The sequence below is a fragment of the Euphorbia lathyris genome, chromosome 1, assembly GCF_963576675.1.
Source record: "Euphorbia lathyris chromosome 1, ddEupLath1.1, whole genome shotgun sequence".
NCBI classification, from domain to species: domain Eukaryota; kingdom Viridiplantae; phylum Streptophyta; class Magnoliopsida; order Malpighiales; family Euphorbiaceae; genus Euphorbia; species Euphorbia lathyris.
In genome coordinates this window covers 47308410-47325142 of record NC_088910.1, presented here as the reverse complement: position 1 = coordinate 47325142, position 16733 = coordinate 47308410, and the positions used below count along the sequence as shown (strand labels likewise).

Sequence of the window (16733 nt, the reverse complement as noted above, 5' to 3'; positions counted from 1 at the left end):
TATTATACATACACAGAGAAGGGGAAAGAAAGAAGTGATTTATTTACAATTTTATTTAAATGTCATGCTGTGTGTTTATTTTATGCTAACTTATTCCCCCCCCCCCCCAAAACGAGTTTATTTACGTGGTTCGCACCTTAATCGCCGTTGGAACGATTTAGGTGCGTTTTAAAACCCCGATTGGTGAAGTTTACTCGAATCGCCGTTGGAACGACTCAAGTGTTTGAAAACGTTTGAGATAAAAACCTTTAGTAAGAAAACGTGGTTAAACATACAAGTCCATTTTATTTTGTACAAATTCTTTTGAGAAAATGGTTCAAAATATTCGATTATTTAATTACAAGGTTCACTTAATCCGCCTTTGGAACGGATTAAGGTTTTAAAACGTGGTGTTCGGTATCTGACAGTCGAAGCCGATTGATTCCACGAGTCGTGATTTTCCGGTTTTTTGTGTTTTTTAGTAAAAATTTAACTTTGGGAAATTCGGAATTTTTGAGAAAAAAAAATATTTTTCTCAAAAAAAATCACTTTCTCTCTCTAAAAATGTTTAGAGTGAGAAAGGCTCCAAAATTCTCCTTTTCCCAAAATGCATGGGGATCCGTGCCTTTTATAGGCAAACGGGTCCCCGGACCAATGGGCGACGCCCGAGTAAAATCGGGCGTCGCCCAAAGGGTTGGGCGGCCGCCCAAAGCATGTTGGGCGGCCGCCCAACCTTGCGTTGGGCTACCGCCCAACATTGTTGGGCGATCGCCCAACAGCGTTGGGCGAGCGCCCAACGCGAGGTTGGGCGGGCGCGCCCAACTGTCGTTGGGCGTCCGCCCGACGCGGTTGGACGCTCGCCCAACGGCCGCTGGGGCGCGTCTCGCACCGTCGGGCGTGCATGCCCCCGCGGCCGTCGGGCTCGCGTTCTGCGCCATCGGGCGTCCACGCGTTGTGACCGCCGAGCGTCGAGCGCGCGCTTTGCATCGTCGCGCGGGTGTCCGACTGTCGTCGAACACGCGTCGGCCGCCGCTAAGCACTCGCACTACGCACATCACAGCAGCGACCCACTGTAACTATTTATTTTATTTTTTCGAAACTTCCAGAATCAATCGCTTTAACCGTCTTGTTTTCAGGTTTTCATCACAGGTCCTCCGACTCGGTGTCTACAGCTGCCTTTAGGGATCAACTTGCTACCTATATTTGAGGTGAAGCGATCCGCCTTTAGGACTTTGTGAACCCTTCTTTGGGAAGGGTGCAAGAGAGTGTAAAGACCTTGCGTCCAAGGAATGTTTTAACTCTATCTCGAATGGTGATCATCTACAGATGGATCCGCCCATGAGATTGTTCTCCTATCTTTGAGGAGAAAAAAGTAGCTATGAGATAGCAGTACTTTTTAATGTGGGAAGCGTTGATGCCCCCCTTCTTTTTGAGACTGGAATATTTATATTGCTGCAAGAAAATACTTAAAAAGAATATGAACAATAGAACAATTGCTTTTTATTGATAGAATATACGCTTTATTACAGCAAGCGGGTCTCATATGTGAGCCTCATTAAAACTTTTAATAAGAAAAACCTCATGGGAAAAAAGCTTATTAAAGGAAAAAGAGTACTCAAGACCTTTGTTTACATTCTATTTTCTGGCGAAGTATTTGCGGAGATTTTGGAGATTCCAAGTGCGTGGCAATGTATTTCCTTCCATGTCTTGAATCTTAAATGTGGCGAACCCAATTTTGTCCACTATTCGATATGGACCTGTCCAGGTGAGCCCTAGCTTGCCCTTCCCTTCTCTAGATTGGATTTTGTCGGCCTTACGGAGCACGAGATCTCCCACATTCAGGTCTACAAGTTTGGCGTTTTTGTCATGATAAGCCGCGATTCGCTGTTTGTATGCCGCCATACGTGCATATGCCTTGTCTCTCATATCCTCCACTTCATCAAGACTTTCTTTCAATCGCTGACTGTTTTCGTCCTCGCAATAGAATGCAACTCTGTCACTCGGAATCAATATCTCGACTGGGATTACAGCCTCCACGCCATGAGAAAGGGCGAATGGGGTTTCGCCTGTGGCCGTGCGAGGAGTAGTACGATACGCCCATAAGACGCTTGTTAATTGATCCGCCCATTTCTTATCATGCTCACCCAGCCTTTTCTTTATTCCTTTTACGATTGTCCGATTCGTGACTTCGGTCATACCATTGGATTGTGGGTAATATACGGAGGCGAATCTGTTTAGAATGCCCAATTTTTCACAGAAAGCTTTGAACTCACCACAGTTGAATTGCGTTCCATTGTCAGTGATGATCGTGTGTGGAACTCCGTATCTTCCCACAATATTATCTTTGACGAACTCAACCATTCGTTCAGCATTGATGGAGGAGACAGCTTCAGCCTCTACCCATTTAGTGAAATGGTCTACTGCCACTACCACGTACTTCCTTTGTCTTCGAGTAGGAGGAAATGGTCCAATGATGTCAATTCCCCAGAGGGTAGAGGGTCGACCTTCAATGATAGGCCTCTGGAGATGTTTGGCAATATGAGATTCATTCGCATGAATCTGACAACTATGGCAAGATTCCACCAATTTATGTGCATCAAGTTCCGCTGTGGGCCAATAAAATCCTGCTAGCCTAGACTTCTTCAAGATGGAGGCGGATGCCTCATGGGCTCCACATATTCCCTCGTGCAGCTCCTTGAGAACCTGTTGTCCCTCTTCTGGCAAAATGCATTTTAACCAAGGGTGGCTAAAAGATTTTCTGTAGAGGCAATCATTTATTATGGAGAAATAAGCCGCTTTCCTGACTATCCACCGAGCTTCCTCCTTGTCCGTAGGTAGTGCTCCATCTAACAGATACTGGTGGATGGCCGACCTCCAATCACCTTCTACTGTTGTGAGTAGGGATACTTCCTCCGAGGCAAAGGCCGGAGCTGCTTTAACTTCGAACGGACATTGTGGATCCGCCCAGTTCTCCTTACTGGAAGCCATTTTAGCTAGATGATCTGCTTCTGTGTTTGATCCGCGAGGTACATGGATCAACTCCCATTTAGTCTCTTTGGCTTCAAGGTGATCCAGCAATTTTTTAACTTCAGCAACGTATTTGGCCAAAACGTCATCTTTTACTTCATAATTTTTGATCACCTGGTTGACCATCAACTTGGAGTCACTATAGATCACGATCCGTTCGGGAGTGATTTCTTTCAGCAGACGCAGTCCCAATATTAAGGCCTCATACTCCGCTGCATTGTTGGTTGCAATAAAATCCAATTTTGCTGCGTATCGTAGTTTTATATATTAAGGACCTGTGATTACGATGCCTATACCAGCTCCATCTGCCGAGGAGGCTCCATCTGTATACATCGTCCATTCTTCGACTTGAGATTTAGGGAGATTCACCCCTTCTTCAGTGAATTCATTCACAAAGTCTGCCAAGACTTGACTCTTTAAGGCTGACCTACTCTCGTATCGTACATCAAATTCTCCAAGGCGGATTGCCCACTCCATCAATCTCCCTGAAGTTTCTGGTTTTTGCAATACCTTCCTCATCGGTATATTTATTCGAACTATAACAGTATGAGCCTGGAAGTAAGGCCTAAGGCGGATTGCCGTGGTGACTGTTGGAAATTAGGCTAAGGTATAGCAGCGGAAATATAAAAAATTTAACCTATTTCCATTTAACCACAAGATCCATTAACCGTTATTTCATATAAAGAAGGATAAGAAGAAATACCTTTTAGAAGTTCTATCTACCGTTGCAAACGAAGTGCCCACAACTTCAAAAGAGATAGAAACTGTCTACCAATCTGCCCCTATCCGAAACAGAGCTTCCAGACCTCCGAACGACAATCCCTTCGGTGGAAACGTGGAAGAATATGTCTAGAAGCTTCTGTCGAAAAATCGCGACGATCCGACGGTTCAATCTCCGGGAATCCGCGAAATCGTGAACTGACCTGATGTAGGAGTAGTAAAACGAATTTCTCCCTTTTGTTTGTTTTTCTTCTTCGAGTTCCCAAACACGAAATAAAACACGGGAAGATTAATTTAGTAACAACCGTTGAATAGCAACCAAAGTAGATTGCCTCTAACTAATCAACACAAGATCAAGGATAAAAGAAATAGATGAAAATTAATTGATCAAACGAAGCCGTAGAGAAATCTCGTCCTCGAACTAGGAGTGTCGAATTTTCTCTCTCTTGGACTAGGTGAATTTCGAAAATCACAAGTAGGGTATGGCTTGCTTGGATTTCGAAAATCTCAAGGGAAGGGGTATTTATAATCTCTTGTATCTAATCCCTAGTTAGATAGAATTAGGTTACTGAATATGAATTCCATTCGGAATAGAATTCATAATTATTATCTCACTGTATATCTAATATATTAAGGATAATAATAATAACCTTATTGGATAATAATAGGAGTATATTAATCTAATTAAAACTCCTAATTTAATTATCTCTTAATTAATTTAATTCATATTCCTAATCTAATTAGGATTACCAAAATCAAATTAATTATTCATGTATATCACTACATGAATTTCGACCCCCTTATGTCCATGGGCCTTATTGGGCTCAATTGGGCTTCTATCAATTAATTAACATCTATCTCTCTTTTAGGTTCCAAGTCTTATGTGTGATCCATTAGGTTCTTATTGCTTCTAGCCGTATGCAACGTTATTAAATTAATTTTCAAAGAATTATATTTAATCTTTGCATAACGGAATGATGTACAGAGTATGTGATTAGCAAGTCCGTAATCATTCCCCCAGAGCTATAAGAAGACAGGTTGATTCTGTCATTAACCTTTCCGTATTACTTACAGTATAATTCGATCCTTTATCAACTACATCCTTGAACTGAATCTTATGACTATGGGTGATGTCAAGTCACATATAGCGAGACGTTCGTTTTACTTGTACAGGCCGAGTCAACTCAAAAATATAGGTTAAGTGAAATCTGTGTTTCTTACTCTTAAGCTATCACCTTGCAAGGATTTAGAGTCGAGTCTTCCACAGGCGATCCATGGATGTATCTCCCATTTATCGGGAGTGATAAATGCTCAATCCAATATATAACGACTCTGCAATCACTTCCTGTGATACCCAACGTCTACTGTTCACACCCTAGAGTCATCTCTGTTAAGGATCGTGTTACACCAGAGTCAAAACATCACATTCCGTAATCCAGAATACCAATTAATATTCCTTTGAGTCTGAGGATTAGTTATACCTATTAATACCAATGAGATGAAAAGGTGACAAGGATGAATCTACCCATCCTGTTATCTCAAATCGGATCCCCAATCCTAATGAACAACGTTTCATCGGATCTATGTAACTGTCCAGATATCTGTATATATGAAGCTTGTGAGATCAGCTTTCTGTCGGACAGAAGACATTGTTACATACAAGTCTCAACAGTGATATGTCAATCCCAAACATATCACTTGACTTGGGGTGGTTTTAAGTTTATCAGTTTACTATAGAGTTTTGTCTCACTTCATGCTTGTATGAACACTTTATAATCACTTTAAATAAACTTACGGATTTCCTTTTATTAGACTTTATTTAGTGCTTAAAAGGGATTGCCTTTATATAGTTATAAAACATATATCTCATTAAACAAATGATATAAAGAACAATTCATTTACATTAAGTTTGTATCCTAGAACAATTGTTTATAGGACACTAAACCCCAACAGTGACAACAGCCAACGCCATTTTATCAAGCTTGGAATATCTGGTTTCAGCATCCTTTAATACTTTGCTCACGTAATAGATTGGATACTGCTGGCCATCCTCTTCCCTTATCATGACCGTGCAAACAGCTTTATCTGTAACCGAGACATACATGTAAAGACTCTCACCTTTCAAGGGTCGGCTCATCAAGGGTGGTTCTGTGAGAAACCGTTTGATTCCTTCAAAAGCTTTTTCACAATCCTTGGTCCATTCGAACGCCTTTTGCTTCTTGATCACCTCATAAAAGGGCTGACATCTACGGGCTAAACAGGAGATAAACCTGCCCAAGGCTACGATCCGCCCGTTAAGGCGTTGCACTTCCCTGATGTTCCGTGGCACTTGCATCTCCAGAACGGCCTTAATCTTGTCGAGATTTGGACTCACTCCTTTCTGGCTGATCATGAATCCCAAGAACTTTCCATACGTTGCACCAAAGGTACATTTTTCCGGGTTTAGTTTAATATTGTGACGTCGGAGTACGCCCAGTACCTCCCTTACGTCATTTGCATGCTTTTCCACAGTGGTACTCTTGATGATCATGTCATCTACATAGACGGAGTAATTATCACCTTTGCTTTCCGCGAATATTTTGTTCATCATCCGTTGATAGGTTGCACCTGCGTTCTTTAACCCAAAGGGCATGACTTTGAAGCAATAAGTGGCTTGGTGAGTCACGAACGAGGTCTTGATTCTATCTGAAGGCTCCATTGGGATTTGGTGATAACTCGACTTTACGTCTATGAAGGAGTACATAGCGTGTCCTGCGGTTCCATCTACGAGGATATCAATACACGGCAAAGGGTAGTTGTCTTTGGGACAAGCTTTGTTGAGATCTGTGAAGTCAATACATATGCGGTATGATCCGCCCGCTTTCTTGACTAGAACTACATTCGCTAGCCATTGTGTATAAAGTACCTCTTCAATGGCATCTGCCCGCTGGAGCTTGGTGATTTCTTCCTCAATCACCTTCTGCCTTTCAAGGCCATGGTTTCTCCGTTTTTGGGCAACCGGTACCGCATCTTCGTCGATGTTGAGTTTGTGAGTGATCACATCTGGACTAATCCCAGGGAGGATCTCATCCTTCCAGGCAAAGACATCTTCTGCTTCATGGAGAACCTTGGTGATTGCTTCCTTAATTTCTCCCTTGAGCCCCTTCGCCATCCGTACCTGCTTTTCATCCGCTATGAGGTACATTTCTGTTTCACCTAAGGCCATTGTGACGAGTTCTTCTTCGTCTTCTTCCTTTGACTGGGGGCGAATCATTAGCGATGCCGAATATGTCTCCTGAGCCACCTTTTGACTTCCTCTGATCATTACACCTCCCTTGGCTGTGGGGATGTAAAGAGTTAAGTGGCGTATAGAGATAAGGGCCGCCGCTTCGGAGATAAAGGGTCGCCCAAGGATAATATTATAGGCTAACTGGCCATCCAGGATGGAGAATTCCAGATCGCCCTTCCAGACTTAATCTTCGTCAGCTAATTCACAGTCTAATGTTACCTGGCCTTTTGTACGAATGGTGTGTCCTATCACTCCCAGGATGTCCATTACGGTGGTTTCCATTAGTTTGGCAAATGCTCCCCTTGTGATGACATTGCACGAACTCCCAGTATCGATCATCACTCTTTTCATCTCCCAGCCTTCCACCATCATAGTAATGACCAAAGCATCCGCATGAGGAGAGATCTCTAGGCCAACATCTGCAAAAGGGCGATTAAGGGACGCCCTGTCAAGAGCAGTGGTCTTTGCCTTTTTCAGTACATGTTGGTATCCAGGTCCGCTTGCTATGACATTGATGGTCCCTTTTCCTTTCTTCTTCGGGTCATCTCTAGATCTATCACCATCTCCTTTCTTGCCATCATTTTGGACGAACCGATCCAACTTGCCTCTCTCGATGAGACGTTCTATTTCTCTGGCTAACTACCAACATGCGTCTGTGTCATGGCCATTTTTCCTGTGGTATTTGCAATAATTTTTGGGATTTTTACTAGTGTTGGTGTACTCCCCCCCTTTTGGTTCGGGGTATGAAATGCTCCGTTTATGCTGACTGTTCTCGATCCACATGAGCACTTCACTTTTAGAGGCATTGAGTGGCGTAAATGATGAAAAAAAATGCCAATTTGTTCTTAGATCCTTTTCGCTGACCTCTAGAGGATAAATCTTGATACTTATCTTTCTCCCTCTCCTGAAGGCGAGATTCACCTTTATCCTTTTTGAGCGGAGAAACTGATTCTCGGTGGATATCATCCACCTCCATAAAGTCCTTGCAGTGTTCCATCAATTCTGCCATGCTGCTGGGCTTCTTTCGAATTAGATCCTCCTGTAAACTCTTACATGTTGTGTTCTTTACCAGAGATTCCACTGCCATGGAGATATCCACATCAACAATTTGTATACACAATTTGTTAAAATTGTTTACATACTCTCAAAGGGATTCGTTCGCCTTCTGTTTTAATTCAAAAAGCTTCTGTGACTTGACCACTAGAGGGATACATCCGGCGAATTTGGCACAAAACTCTCTGCTTAGTTGATCCCAACTGTCTATCGATCCAGGAGGTAAAGATTGGAACCAGTCATAAGCGGGACCTCCTAACGTGGTGATAAACATCTTGTATAGCACCGGTTCCATTGCACGGTTAAGACGAAGCAGTATTCGATATTTTCTGGCATGGGCCTCTAGGTTGTCAGCACCTGTGTATATTGGGAGATTAGGTATTTTAAAATGCCTATCCGTTTCCTCTGCTTCGATCCAAGCCGTAAAGGGCGAATCACGATTGGCGAATGGATTATGCCTGGCATTCTCCTCATTCATACGGAGCACCGCAGCTCGAACTCTATCATCAAAATTCTCCGGACCCGCCCTTGGGCGTCCTCTCCGTGGAGATCTACTTGGAGAAGATGAAGAGCTGGATCCAGAAGATGGATCCGATGGTGAACGTCCACCTCCGCTTCCACGTCCGCCTCCTCCTCCCTGTCCGCCCGGGGGAGCTTGATCATTCCCTCCTCCATGGCCTCCTGAAGGAAGGTGCCTATCATCTGCTTGGTGTGGCGGTGGTGATGGCCTATTCGAACGTGGTGTCTCTACTGGCCTTTTTCTCTGTCTACGTCCAGTAGATGGGGGTGATCTACCCTTGCGGGAGGATCTCGGTTTCCGAGGCGAAGGTGATTCGGACCGCCTACTTTTCTCTTTTCTACGCTTTTTGTGTCTTCGCCCTTCTGATCCACCCAAGGAGAGATTCGACCGTGGCCGCCTTGGGACACTTGATCCGCCTAGGTTTATCCCCTGGCTTACAGACCCGCCAGGAAGAGTTTGATCATTCCTTTGACTTCCTCCTGCGCCAGCAGGGAATAATTCCCGATTGAGCGGTCGATCCCCAAGCGTTGTCGTGGAAGTTACCATGGATTCTGTATTATGAGCTTGAAGAAATGTAGAATTGAGGGCGTTTGACCCTATAGTCGCCTGGGGCCAGGAAGGTACCGTAGACGTGGGCGTCATGCTCCAAAACGGAGGAATGATCATGAATGACTGTAGGCGATTACCCATCTCCGGGCCAAACTCCCTTTCTATTGCTTCTGCACACATGTTGATGAATGCGTCTGGTGGCACACTACCTTCAGCTTGTGTTGTGGGAGCACTTGAAGCAGCGCGACCAGCACTAGTTACAGGTTGGCTTGAGGGTGTTACTAATGGTGTTTCTTCCCCCTGATGTGGGGTTCGGTTCTCCATTTGCCATGTCCTTTTAAAGTGAACGAAAAACCCTTTATTTGATTAAGGATTCCACGATCACCGCACCAATTGATGACTTGTGGAGAAATTCTGATCGGCTTCCGTCCCTGTGGGGGCGTCGTTGGGTTCGACGGGGGGAAGCTCCGATGCCAAAGTCAGTAAGGAAGAACAAGAGAATAAACTGAATTGACAGAGGGTAAGTGAATGTGTACCTTGATAGCCTGAGACGTAGGCTATATATAATCATGAAGTTGTAACCTTCAGTAACTAGAAAGTCTCCATTAATGTCCCATTAATGGCGGTTACAGGTTACCCTTAAGTTGACGGTTAGCTAATTGATAGCTCATTAATGGTCTTTATTGCCGGGTCGGCCCAGCCGTTCTAGTGGCGGATTGAGAGCTTATGGAGATTCGCCTCTCAGGTTCGCCTGCGGGCTCTCTTGGCGAGTTCTAGGTGATCCGCCCGTCGGATCTCTTTACTTCGATACGTCGCGAAATTCCCGTATCAGGCGACCAACACGTGGCGTTCTTTAGGCGAATATCCCTTTTGATCCTTGGGATAATATCACAATGTTATCAAGATTAAAATTAATTTGGGATAAAATGATCGTCTAACGAACTCGAAATAAAATTTGAAAAACGACCCACAAGAAAAGTTGTTTGATGAATTCTTCAATGATGAAAAATTCAAAAGCTTGTTTCTGGGCCTATTTAATTTATTGAGACCAATAAAATGTTTCTAAACATGATTTAGAATAGTTGTATAAACTAAGAATGACTCGAAAATGGAGTTTCGGTGATCTCGATTTCACGAAAAATGCTTAAAGCTTTGAAGAAAAATGACAATGGTGAAATTTGATCTAGATTAAAAGAGCTTGAATTGAGGATTGAGTAATGATCTTACTGACTTAACTAAGAGATTGCAAAAAAAAAAAAACGAATTGAAAACTGATTGAGTAAACTAAGAGAATTTCGGACTTGAAGTTTCTAAAAATTGGAGGCTTTTCTGAGGAACTTGATATTGAATAACTAATTCTGGAAATTGAGAGCTTGTTTAAACTAATTAGATGCTAAAGAACGATTTCTACGAACCTAAGAATTGATAAAATGGTCGATTTTGGTAAGGAATTTGACATACAAATTGGTTTGTTGTGTTTGATTGATTTGAGTGGGGGTTGAGAATGAAGGATTTGAGCTCAATTTATAGTCTTTAGAGCAACAAATTCCATGTTAGTGGTCCTTAAATTTTCCATCCATGATTCTCATTACCTTCCCATAAGTTAAAGAAAGAACATGGATGAGTTGGAAGCTAGAAAAATGGAGTTGAGGCCATGAAACACGTTCTTGAGATGTATAGACAAGTTCAAACTCGTTTTTCAGCACTAGTGCTCTTTGAAAAATTCTACCGGCTTCGATACTGCTCCATTTTTGACATTCCGGAAAGCTAACATCCTGAACTTTCTGAGAAAAATACTGACCGTCCGATATTTCACTGTTTTGGGGTCTGTTTTCATCGTCGAAGTTGCTAGACGAGTTGCTGAAAGAACGGTGCAAATTTGCTCCTGATTTTATTATTTCTTTTTCTTTTTCGTTTTTATTACCTAACACATTGTTTAGTCTCCCTATTTTGAAAAACACATTTTAAGGTCCATATCTTTTACCAATATTAACCATGTGGTCCTTTTATCTATTTTTTATATATTTTTAACCAAACATATCTTAGTTTTTAGGACAACCACATTACAATACAAGTTGACCATGTTACTTTGTTATTTTATATATGTCTATTTATGCTAAAATATAACTGTTACAAGTCTAAAAAAACTAGACAAAAAGACCAAAGTGTTAATAATAGCAAAAGATAGGGACCTTAAAATATGTTTTTCAAAATAGGAGGACTAAATAGTGTATTAGGTAAAAACTAAAGGACCAGTGTTCTAAAAATCGGCCAAGGCGGGGATTTTTAGAACACCGTCCCGATTTTCACTAATCGGGTGGCATAAATCGGTTGACCGATTTTTGGCCGCCTAGGCGGTCCCAGGCGGCTTCCAGGCGGCCTTTTTGAAAAAATTGGTCTTTAAATTATATGTCAACTTTTTTAATTTTAAAAAAATATTAAATAACAAAAAAACCCTTAAACTATTAAATTTATTTTTAAGAACATTAATTTTATTTTATTTTGACACATTTTGTTATAAATATTATTTTATTGATCTATTTGTTATTTTTTTAAGGACATTAATATAAATAATATTAAAATATGTATGTTTTTTTTGAACCAAATAACGAATTATATTAAAAATGGACCGTCAAGCGGCAAGAGTATAACAAATCAGAAGAAATATAACTCGGTAAAGAATGAAAGAAAGTGGGACAAGTGGTAAAACAGGAGAACCGTGCTAACGCGTGAGCTAACCCATTTGCATGTCGCCTAATCCAATTGACTGAGTAAAGGTCGTTAGTTTCCAAAATTGCTCGATATTGAGCAATTATTCCTCCAAATTCTGAGTCATCCGCTTGATTTGCATGAATAGCGTCAACGACCTGTTTTGCATCCGACTCGAAAGTGACCCTGCTGATATTTAGAGAGTTAAGCCATTTCATTGCTGATAGTAATTCCATGGCCTCACCTTCTCTCGATGTGGGGTAGCAGTTCAATTTCTCTTGAAAGCCATAGAGGAAGCGGCCTTCCTGATCACGAACAGCAGCCCCAATTCCGGCTGCTCTACCTTCGTCGAATGTCGTCGCATCAGTACAGCAGGATAGTCGTCCCATCGTCGGCGGATGCCATGAATGACACGGTGGCTTGACTGGCCTGACTGCGTGCGCTTGAGTCTGACGCCCACTACACCATAGATTGGCTATTGCAACCACTTTTTAGAAAGTGTTGTCTTAAAGTATTGCCTTTGCTAAATTGATTTGATTGATACTATTCATCTATATCAAATGCAACCGTTCTTTCAAAAATGTTGCTCTCAGTAAATTTTTAGTTGTTTTTATTGAGCAATGGCAACATGTACAGTTCTATGTTGCCATTTACACTTGACAATTAGCTAAAGCTACATTTATCAAGTGTTGCTTTTAATAAAAAAGAAAACTATACCTAATTTTATAGTTATAATTAGAGTAAGTAAAAATTATATGGTTCCATAAAATTGAAAATTAAGTTATGAAAAAATAAATAATGAATTTCAAGTTAAATATTGAATGTCAAGTTAAATATTTAAGTGGTGAATCTCTTAGTCTAGTGGTTGGGAGTTTATCTATGACTAGGGAGGCCATGGGCTAAATATAGGGTTAAGGTGTAAAAATACCCCTAACGTTTTGGTCATGAGTAATTTTACCCCTAACATCTAAAATGGTGCAATTTTATCCCTGATGTTGGAAGCCAAGAGCAATTTTTCCCCTAACGTTGATAAATTGGGTCAATGTGAGAAATAATTCATCAAACTGTCTTCTCGGTCATGAATCTTGCCATCTACACTTTACACATGCGTTATTTTTACCAGTAACAAATCACAAACATATGTTGAGATGTGAAAAAAATATTAAAAATATACTGTATTTTGTACGAATTAGATAAAAAAATTTAAAAAATTCACCGACTTTATAAATATTAATCTCCAATTTTATTATTAAATTACAAAAAAACATTATATCATTTTTTTAGAACAAATTGATATCCAATTGGTGCAAAATAAAGAAAAAAATGATTGTATTTTATAATATTGTTTGAAATTGATCCAATTTATTAACGTTAGGGGTAAAATTATTTTTGGCTATAAACATTAGGGGTAAAATTGCACCATTTTAGACGTTAGAGGTAAAATTTATCCTGACCCAAAACGTTAGGATTATTTTTACACCTTAACCCCTAAGTATAAAAATGTGTTTAAAAATCAATCTAATTACAAAGTTTACTTTTATACTTTTTTTTCTAAATTAAATAAAATTTTAAATAAATTTACATGATTTTTTTTATTGAAGGTGAGCTTTTCATGAATATTTGTGGAAACTTTTAAGTCTCCCTCTCATTACTGTTTCCTAAATTTTTTGGCTCCAATTTTTCCCACCAAAATAAAATCTAAGTAATAATGGATTTTTTTAAGAAATAACTTAAGGGTCATTTTTGTAAAAAAATCGAGTACTGCTTCTCTCTCCACCTAGCCCTATCTCTCATCGGTCATTCCTTTTTTCCCCCTTCTTTGGACTATCGTCTCCCTTCCCTGCCAAATCGAGTTTGTCTCCTTCCCTTCACTCTCTTTTCTCTTAGTCGAAGTTTTCATTTTGCTTCCAATGTTGTAGCTGTCTAGCTCGTGATAGAGTTGGAAGGCTTCCTCTTATCGTGTCCCAACCAATTCAGTCGGTAAGGATTTGGGCTGAGGAATTCATCAGACAACGGGAAGGGAGAAAAGTGTTTCACTGGCCTTCTAAAGATGAGGTAAGAAACTTTATCTTCATACCCGTTTCACTTGATTGATATGGTGATAATGGTGTTGCATTGTCGATTCTTGTTTGTAATTTTTATAACCGCTCCCTTTTCTTCCTTTATCCTTGAATTTATTGAATTTTTTAACAGTTGAATGGAATAAGAGAAAATTTTCTGCAATGGCTAGGACATGTGTCCAACAAGTTCGAGTAGTAGCCTCTGCATATTGGATTTGTTCTACTTGATCATCAGGTTTGTTTATTTTTGCCCCTTTTACTAGGGTTTGATTTGAAATTATTGGTTTTGCACCCAATTTTGAAGTATGAGCTTGGTCCCAATGATTTATTTCATTGATACCAAGACCCATTTGCTTTCCAAAATTGAATGATGCAATTTGCAGGGCTGAACTGTTTCAGCTATGACAATTAACTAAGGGATACTTTAGGGGTTTGTTCCGGGTTTTTTCCCTTGAGAAAGGCCTTGTGGATATGTATTTTATAGGTTGGAAGGTCAATTTGTACCTATATTAATAATGAATAGGTGATCTGAGTTGCGAGTTTTTCATTTGTTTTAGTGGATAAATTATAAAATTTCAGTAGCCTGTGATGCTTTGGCAAGTTGCTTATGTTGCAACCCTTGGAAATGCTGGCAGCAAACTCATTAAAAAATCAACTGAAACTAATTCTTTTACCTTGTTCTACTTTCATCAATCCTATAGTATACGGTTTTCCTTGTCTGGAGCTCTAATAGGCAGTTGCTTAAATTGCTGTTTTCAGTAAGCAGTTGTTTGGAGCTCTAATTTTATTCATAATTACTTCCGCTTTTGATATTAGTGTAGTTAGTAAATTTTCCAGCAAATTAGTACTTGATTTAATTTAATATTACAGAACTGTGTATGTTTTTTGGTTCCTTTTCATGGTCTGCACATTGGTGATCTGTTAGTTTCAGTTCTGTATAAAACAATAACAATTGCGTATGCTTTTTGGTTCATTATCATTCAAATTTTAACAAATGAATGCTTTTTGGTGATGCATAAGGATGTGCTAATATGCCCTGTACTCTATTCAGCCAAAAAGAAAAACCAAAATTAAATTTTTTTTCTTTGTTTTTTTTTTGTCTTCGTGGCTTGTTGGATAGTGGCATAACAATTATTTGAATGAATGAATATTCTGTATCCTATTACATCTATTTATATGCATTTTTTATTAGTTCATTAATATAACCTAAGCAATTAATTAGGATATATTAAACAAGTTAGACTTATTTGATTTTTTTGAAAAACAAGTTAGACTTATTATTATGATAGGATATATGATAGAAGTCCTGAACTTATCAAAAAAAAGTTGATTGACTCCGAACTTACAAAGTGTCTTCTCGTTATCCCTCTCAACGTGATTAAAGTCATAATTAATTTCCTAACTCCACCTGACATAACAAGATTGCTTTTGGACAAATTAAAATGTATATAACTTTAACCAAGTTCAAGGGGCCACTTTATAAGTTCAAAAGGTCAAATGATAATTTTAGATATAGAAACTTGTTTGACTTATTTTTTAGATCGGAATTCTGATATATCAAATGATAATATCAGATATAACAAGTTGCCTTCTTCCAAAAAATTATTGGGACCATTTATTTTCATGTGTGCCTCTATAAAGGGATAGCGATTTCATTCACTAACTCATTGTACCTTTTCTCTCCATACGGTTTCGCTATATCGGCCAAACTCTCTGATTTTATCACACCTTTGCCCTCTGCAAGTTCAAGGCCAGAATAATGCATAATCATTTCCCTCAATGTCTGCTTTGTGCTTTTCATATCATTGTCTATCCTATAGGATACTCTTTCTAAAATAATCTCTTTTGATATATGTTCAATGCACTTTGCCTTTAGGTGAGAAAACTGAAGCATTCCAAAGAGCTCCCTTTGCAAGCATGAGGGACGAAGCACCTATTGCAGCTTTGTTTCGTTCAAGATCTAATAATCAAAGAAGTCTCCATTTGCAATAACTGGTATAGATAATGTTGATACAATATCAGCAATCTCATTCCACTTAGCTGGATTCCTTTGCCTATCTGCAACATTCCTTCCATGAATACACCAGTTTTTTCAATTCGTCTTGCCAGTTCCACAACATCTTGGGGCGATTTTAGTAATTGAATCTTACATGTTATTGGACAGCCCAATTTTTTTCTTAATTTTGTCAAAATATCATTAATGAGGTCTGGTTCAGTAAATAGTGCAGCACTCAAGCCTCCACTTATAGAAAATGGCTTGGGGAAACCCATATTGATGTCTATTGCAGCAACATCTTTACAGACCATTTGAGCAGCAGTTAGAGCCCTCACAGCATCAGAGGTGCCAATTTGGAATACAACCTGAACTGAAGTTAGACACAAGACACTTACACTGCTCCTTATTGTCTCGTGGTTCTTATTGGTTTGGTAATTATCTTTAGCACTATGATTCTTATTTTAATTTATGCCAATTTTGCAGGAAAAAGGGTTCTTCTTGTTTAATTACCAACTTCTGGCTAATGCTTGATAGATTTGAAATTGTTCCTTTGAAATCAAACAATGTTGCTTTTACCATTGCTAGTGCAACTGTATTACTATTACTATTATTTCACTATCTCTTCTTTATTTTTCAGGGCAACATTTTTACCAGCTATCACACAAGTAATTGGAATGATGACCTTATTACATGGCGCTTCCCGTATTTTCGCTGTATGTTATGTTCTTGAGTTTATTTATATTTTTCTAGTAAATGTGCTTGAAGTGGATTTTCAGTTTATTTTGAAATATGACCATTATTTTTTCTTATCTTGTGTCAACTGTGGTACTCAAATGGTGCCTATTATGTGAC

General features: G+C 39.6%; 1 pseudogene; it reads right to left on the bottom strand.

Annotated features, from left to right (window-relative positions):
• Positions 1 to 14717: 14717 nt before the first annotated feature.
• LOC136218024 (uncharacterized) lies at positions 14718 to 16460 on the bottom strand (annotated as a pseudogene).
• Between the last annotated feature and the right edge of the window lie 273 nt (positions 16461 to 16733).